Raw genomic sequence first — 8,173 nt, forward strand, 5'->3', positions numbered from 1 at the left:
CCTACTAACGTTTGCGATATTCTATATAATATTTTTTTATTAAACAGTAGATAACTTCCTGGAGCTAAATCTAGCCGGAAAACGGGTAAAATGGCAATACTGCGCATACTCATGAATAAAATTTCGGACTATTTGAAAATGGAGCGTGGCACCTCCCATATAAACCGAATTTTTCATAATAAGTATCTCTGGAAGTGTTTATGGTAGAGTACTGGAACTTTATACCGGCGTGGTCCCTCCTATACAAGTCGAATTTTTCTTATTACATATATCTAGAATTGTTCTTGGTAGAGTACTGGAACTTGGTGTGGAGATATATGAAATTAATCGCATAGTCACTGAGAAAATATGGAGCTATTGGAAAAGGGGGCGTGGCACCTACCATACAAGCCGGATTTCATACTGCATATCTCTGGAAGTGTTCATGGTACAGTACCTACAAACGATTCTGCATCACTTAGTCGGCAATTCAAAATTCAATCGGCAAAATTAAAAAAACAGGGGGCTAACTTCCGTAGAAATATTGAACTTTTTTATTTTTCTTATTGTAGAAATAGGAAGATCTATCAAACGTTAATTTTTATCTATCATAGACCTACAAACGACCTACTAACGTTTGCGATATTCTATATAATATTTTTTTATTAAACAGTAGATAACTTCCTGGAGCTAAATCTAGCCGGAAAACGGGTAAAATGGCAATACTGCGCATACTCATGAATAAAATTTCGGACTATTTGAAAATGGAGCGTGGCACCTCCCATATAAACCGAATTTTTCATAATAAGTATCTCTGGAAGTGTTTATGGTAGAGTACTGGAACTTTATACCGGCGTGGTCCCTCCTATACAAGTCGAATTTTTCTTATTACATATATCTAGAATTGTTCTTGGTAGAGTACTGGAACTTGGTGTGGAGATATATGAAATTAATCGCATAGTCACTGAGAAAATATGGAGCTATTGGAAAAGGGGGCGTGGCACCTACCATACAAGCCGGATTTCATACTGCATATCTCTGGAAGTGTTCATGGTACAGTACTGGAACTTCGTATGGAGATATATGAAATCAATCCCATACTCATGGAGAAAAGTAGACTCTTTGAAAAGAGGGCATGACAAAGTGACTTTTCCGTATCTTTGAATGTGTATATAATTCTTCTGTAGGTATGTTTATGAGTGAAATCCTAAATGGCTGGAGGGATTTCAAAAAAGTTGTGTGTGTGTGTTTGAGTGAGTCTCTGAATAGTTTAGTTTCACAATTTAACCCGCCAGTTGGCGCTAAAGTTGAGTTATTACTAAAAATCTTTTTTTTATGATCCGATTTGACGAATATTCAAAACATGTATTGGAAACGGTAAAGGAAGTCCAATTGCAAAAAAAAAATCCTGAGGTGATGCTGAGCCGATCCATGATAGAGGGAAGAAAATATCACATTCTAAGTTAACATACGCCTTCGACCGAAGCTCGAAAATACCGTCCCCGCAGAGCGCGACCGCTACCACTAGATTATATTGCGCAATTTACGACTGATATTCGACATATATCGGGCGAAGCCAACATCGCAGCAGACCTGTTTTCACGAATAGAGTCAGTTCATGACGTCATCGACTACAGGAGCATAGCAGTGGAACAGCGAATCGACGAGGAACTCCAACGTCTTTTGCAATCAGGTACAGATTCAAGAAACTCACTTATTCTTAAACAATTCGTGCTTCCAGATACTGATTTGCGACACTAGTACATCGCATTTGAGCCCCTATTGTCCGAAAAAATTCAGATCGCAAATACTCACGGAGATTCACGGCCTATCACATTCCGGCGCTCACGGTACAATCAAATTAATAACTACTCGATTTGTGTGGAAAGGCGTTAAAAAAGTTTCCACGAACTTCGTACGATTTTCGCACATAAATATTGATATCGTTGGTCCATTTCCACTATGCGAAGGACAGCGATATTGTCATCCGGTAATAGATCGATACACCAGATGGCCGGAAGCTATTCCAAGTCCGGATATGACTGCCGAAACCATCGCCAGGGCTTTGACGCATTGGATTTCCAGATTTAGTGTACCAGAACGCATTACATCAGATCGAGGTAGACAATTCGAGTCATCCGTTTTCAAGGAACTAATTTCTAAAATTGGGGCCAACCACCTTCTTACTTCTCCATATCATCCATAGTCCAATGGCATTATAGAACGTTGGCATAGAACACTCAAAGCAGCAGTCCTTTGCCAAAGCCCCGAAAAATGGACATACTATCTTCCGTCAATCTTGCTTGGTCTCAGAGTTACTTTTAAACCAGATATTGGGGCCTCGCCAGCAGAGCTTGTCTATGGAACTACATTAAGAATACCAGGCGAATTTTTTCAAATCAGCAGATCGCCTGAACCGACTAGCGAATCTGTTGCAAAGTTTCGCGAAGCCATGGAAAAATTACGATCAACTGAAACTGCCTACCACTCGCCACCAACGACATTCGTTTCGCCTAAGCTTCAAGCGTCAACGCACGTCTTCGATAGAAACTACTCCATTCATCCTTCGTTGACACACCCTTACGATGGTACTTACGCTGTTACACGCAAACGTGCTAAATATTTTACAGTCATCATCAAAGGACGCCCTTATAATATTAGCATCGACAGACTTAAACCTGCTTTTATAACAAACGACCTGGAAACATCAACTAACCGTGAAATAAATGAACCGGCGCAAGACACTGGCGAAAGTATCCCGACGAAATCCACCCGCAGTGGCCGCCAGGTTAACATCCCTCAACGATACAGGTAGCCTTCGTCTGGAGGCGGAGTACTGTGCAGCACCCTGTGCAAAATTTTTTACATTTATCACACTTTTACATTTATCACATTTTTGACATTCTCTTTTTGTAATGTACCCTTTTTTGTAAACTTGCTGTTAGTTGAGCTGAACATTTTATTCATTCGCTTTTGTGCCTGCAAGCCGTATATCACGCGTTCAATTCTCTATTATAAAATTTAAGGACTAACCGTTTGTACATGATGCAAATATTTAAAGATTCAATAAAAATAACTTATTTTTACCTTCTGTCAGGGCCGTAGCCAGGATTTTTTTCGGAGGGGGCGGGCGGCTTCTGGCAAAATATTTTTTTTTCACTTTTATTTCCACATATATAAAATAAAATAATTCACACAAACTACAAAAAATATAATCGATAATGGCATGAGGCTATTGGCTGAAAATTTTAAAATGTACTTAGCGGCATTGTGCTACTATGATAGACGGCCGAGTAATCATACAGTACAATAAAAAAAATTTACGGAATCATAATAATGAGGTTTTTGATGCTGTTTTTGCACTTTTTTCAAAGACTGGTTTAAGAAAAACTTAAATAACTCACTCAAAAACTTAAAACGTCACCATTTAGACTTATAAGGTATCATTGGTAAGGTATTTTCTCACCTTTTTAATTTCTTTGCGAATAAGCTCATTCAAAATATGAAAGAGGGAGCTAAGATAAACGAGTGTCATTCCGTGTTGAATTAAGATGTGTTGGTACTGAATAAAAAAAATTGGGACATGAATGAGTTTTTTTTTTGCAAAGAAACAAAAAGGATGAGAAAATGATACCTGTGATATCTTATAAGTCTATATCCGTAAAGTTTTGGAGCAGGTTTTCAAGTTTTTTTAAACAAATCTTTGAAAAGGGTTTTATGTACACTGCCGGAACAAAGTATTGGCACAGCAATTTTTTCACAATATATGCAACAATTTTTATTCTAATATTTTCTGGCAATCTATACATAATAAATGAAATCTTTATCTACATCTAGATATCTATACATATAATAAAATTGTAACAGGTCGATGTCTGTACATTATAGATATTAAAGAAAAATTAATGTGGGAGGTCTTTACTAGAGCCCTAGAAGCCAAATCAACCACTTTTAGAATTTTTGTCTGTCTGGCTGTCTGTCTGTCTGTCTGTCTGTATATTTGTTCGCGCATCACTCGAAAACGAATGCATGGATTTGAATGCAGTTTTCACCGATGTATTGCTAGAGGTCTAGCTTAAAATATAGGAGGAACAAAATTTGAGAGTTGCCACCTGTTTGAAAATTGGAGTTTAAGTAAATTGATAAGAAAAATTAATATTGCTATATGGGCGTCAAAAGAAAGAAGCCGAAGAAGGCTTACAGCCAAAAATATTTTTTTAGAGTTGCCACCTGTTTGAAAATTTACATTTAATTCAATTTATAAGATAAATTTAATATTGCAATATTAAATGAAAGGGTTAAGGAAATTATATTGCCGAAAACATTTTTAGGGAGGGCTTGAAATATTTTATTTTATTAAATTGATAAAATAAATGAAATATTGCAATACGAATATTAAACTAAAGAGGATTAGGAAGCTTACTTTTGAAAATATTCTTGAAGCGGGTTTGAAAACTTTAATTCAGTTAAATTTGTAATATAAACTAAGTCTTGCCATATGGGTATTTGAGAATAATAAAATTGCAACAGGCCGATATTTGTACATAATAGACAGAAGCCAAATATAAAATTTTGGTATGTTTGTCTGTATGTTTGTAAGCGTACCACGCAAAAGTTAATGTATGGAATGAAATGCATTTTCACCGATGTACATATTGCTAGAGCTCTAATTGAAAATATAGAATCCATTTTTTTTGTTTTAGTTTATCGTCGATCATTATTCCTAGGTATTTGAACGTATTAACTTTTTCCAGTGCGTCGTTGTTTATATTTAGAGTTAGCAACGGACCGTTCTCAAAATTTCGCCTCGATATAACCACAAACTTATTTTTTTTTTATTTCTGTGTGGAAAGTTTTTCGCTAAGAAAAAATTAAAACTTTTCGTTGTTGCTGCCAAAAATTAAGAAATCGTCTCACGTTTTACAATTTCGTACAGTTCTCTTTACAATGTATTTCACTAAACTACTAAACGGCTGCATCGACTTGGTTCATATTTGGCAACACCTTGAAAATAAATATTCTGACCAAAAATTTACTCGGTATGTAGCTCGAGATATTCCAAAAATTCTTATACAGACTGAAACGTAAAAAACCAATATATCTCTAAAACCAATTACGCTGGGGAACTGAACTTAGCACTGGTGCATATATTGCAAATGCACTGGGAAAGGAGCGTGGCTCCTTCCTTCCATACAAACTGAATTTCTCATATAGTTTATCTGTGGAACTGCTTACGCTAACGTCCTGAAATTCTACACAGCTACATATGTTATCAATACCGTAGTTATGGCGAAAAGTGGTAATCATTGGAAAGGCTGGATCAATATACATTTACGTAAACGCGCAACTATCATTCGATTGGGAACCATTTTCTCCTAGATTTCTTAATCTCATTGAACTATTGTAACTTTTTCTTTAATTTTCAGTAAGGTAAAATTTATGTGAAAATTTTGAAGAATTTTTTAATTTTTCACAAAGTTTTGCTTTTACGAGTTTCGCTATAATCTGTCCTATCTCTATACCTATTTGCATAAAATAATAGCCGTTTTCGTTGTTCGGAATAAACTCAAAAAACACTGAATAGAGTTCCGTCAAATTGTCGGAGGTTATCTTACATACATATATGGTCCAATTACATGCTACTATAAAACTCCCTAGGTGGTGCTGGAGGTAGAGTTATTTATAAAAATCGTATTTATTAACCGATTTCGTTCAAATTTTAAATGTGAGCTATGTATCTGTATGATGGAAAGTCTTTTGATACAAATTTACCCGATTAGTGCCGCTGGAGTTAAGGTTGAAATTCATAGCACGTATTCATTTTATGGTAAGCAATGGGTTTGCAGAAAATGAACCCAGTGGATAGCGCTGAAGTCGAAATGTATAGAAACCCCGTGTGGTTGGTCTGCTTTGGCACTATATTTAAGTTATAAGAATTTAGTTTTCTGTTGTCTAAATGAAGGATGGGGTTAAGTTTTTCTGACGCCCTCATGCTCGATCATGCGGTCTTGCATCTACCCAGAAATCAGTTCATAAATTTTACCACGAATTGGAAAAGTCGTGAATTAAAAAAGAAATATCACCGTAGGTATATCAATTGCTTCATTTGAAAGATACTTAAGAGATCACACGACTCATTTAGCAATGTACCGGAAAACTTTTCATCCTGTGGGACAACGAGGATTCTTGGCCCTCCTATAAAGAAAACGCACTTCTGTGCTCTTGAGTTTCCCTATAAGAACTTTTATTGGCATACACATCGCACCAATGTTGAAGTTGCAAGATCATACAAAAAGATTACGCATGATTGGCAGAGATCTCACAGGTGAAAATAAGACCATCAGTAAAGCTCATGACACCAAAAGGGATTGGTATTCCATATGGTATCACAGCGTTACTACTATTGGCCTATGTGTGAGGAGGATACTGCGCCTTAGTGGTTTCAACTTAAATCAAAAACTTTGACTTTACAGACTAATTTTGTTTTTAAACGCTCTTTTGCATTGGCTAACGCAAAAACTCTTATTAGGCGCCGCGAAGTAAGCGGGCATTGGCTAGTTTTGTATAAAAATGTGGTTCATTCAACAACAGAAAACATAAAAATATAATTTGTCATTGTTATTGTGGCTTATTAACATTTTATTTTAATATTTTGATTGAACTTTGTACCACGATTGTTTATTAGGAAACATTGAAAAAGCAACAAAGTCTAATCGGTAGAAGTTATAGCAGCTATTTCGGAGATCACTACATCTCTTTATCAGATTTCTTTTTTCTAGACTTCAGCAGGGATCGAACCTGCGAATTCGATGTTCAAAGTCAGAAGCGTTAACTACTGAGCTACGCACATCCCGTAAACTCTTGTTGCTAATTCATTTTCCTTATTCAACCAACTACTATAAAGTGCAGCTGATTTGCCGCTATTTAAACTCGACAGCGTGGTTGTTGTTGTCAATTCTATATATCCATTTGCTTATTTTGCTTTTTTGTATAGTTTCAGGCAGGCTCTTCCTAAACTATGTACTTATTTATTTATTTATTTATTTATTCATTCAGTAGTAATCTAGATTAACAAAGTTACTTACAAACTACTTAGAAATAGAAGGAGTTATACATTAAAACTCATTGCATTTAACATTGATTTGAAATCAGACTTAGATAGAGAAAAATCAATGGCTAGAGAATTTGAGAGTATATTGAACTCAGTCAGAGCTCGAAAAATTGGAGCATTAGAAGCGTAAAGAGTTCGGACACATCCTGTATAAAAAATATCACTATTTCGGAGAGTCCGGTTAGGGATATGGAAACAAATGCGCTCGAGGAGATATGGTGAATCAATTACACCCTTAATAATATCGAAGACAAAGGTGAGCGAAATAATTGTTCTTCTGCTTTGAAGAGATTTCAGGTCAATTAGCGCACATCTGGCTTTATATGAGGGAATAGGGTCCGCGAAATTCAGCGACCGCAGAGCAAAGCGTAAAAACGTTTTTTGAACCCGCTCGAGTCTATTAATATGGCATCCATGATAGGGTCTCCAGATAAAAGAAGCGTATTCCAACTTAGAGCGTACCAGCGACGTGAACAGTAGCTTAAGGGTATAAGGATCTGTGAAATCTGAACTAAATCGACGAATAAAAGCAAGCACTGAATACGACTTAGCAATGGTGTAATTTAGATGACTATTAAATAAAAATTTCGAGTCAAAAACTACACCTAAGTCAGTTATCCCAGTAAGAGCAGATAGACGGGTACCACCAATACAATAAGAAGTGGGGATAACGCGACGCGATTTGGAGTAGGATAGATGAAAACACTTACTTATGTTTAACTCTAGGCCATTGGTGCGACACCAGGCTGAGACATTGTCAAGGTCTGATTGAATCTTAATGGAGTCTGAAGAATTTGAAATGGTCGAAAAAATCTTCAAATCATCAGCGTATAAAAGAAAATTAGAGTTAACAAAACAACTCGATATGTCATTAATAAAAATGACAAATAGCAGGGGGCCTAAGATGCTGCCTTGGGGAACCCCAGACGACGCTATGAAAGAGTTGGAGTGCGTATTGTCGACAACGACTACACAGTTTCGATGCTGAAGATAGGATTTTATCCAAGATAAAAAAAGTGAATGAAAACCCAAACTAGCTAATTTAGAGATCAAAATTGAATGACTGACTTTGTCGAAGGCTTT

This window comes from Rhagoletis zephyria, unplaced genomic scaffold, assembly GCF_001687245.7.
Source record: "Rhagoletis zephyria isolate East Lansing unplaced genomic scaffold, Rhagoletis_zephyria_1.1 Rzeph_scaffold_01892, whole genome shotgun sequence".
NCBI lineage: Eukaryota > Metazoa > Arthropoda > Insecta > Diptera > Tephritidae > Rhagoletis > Rhagoletis zephyria.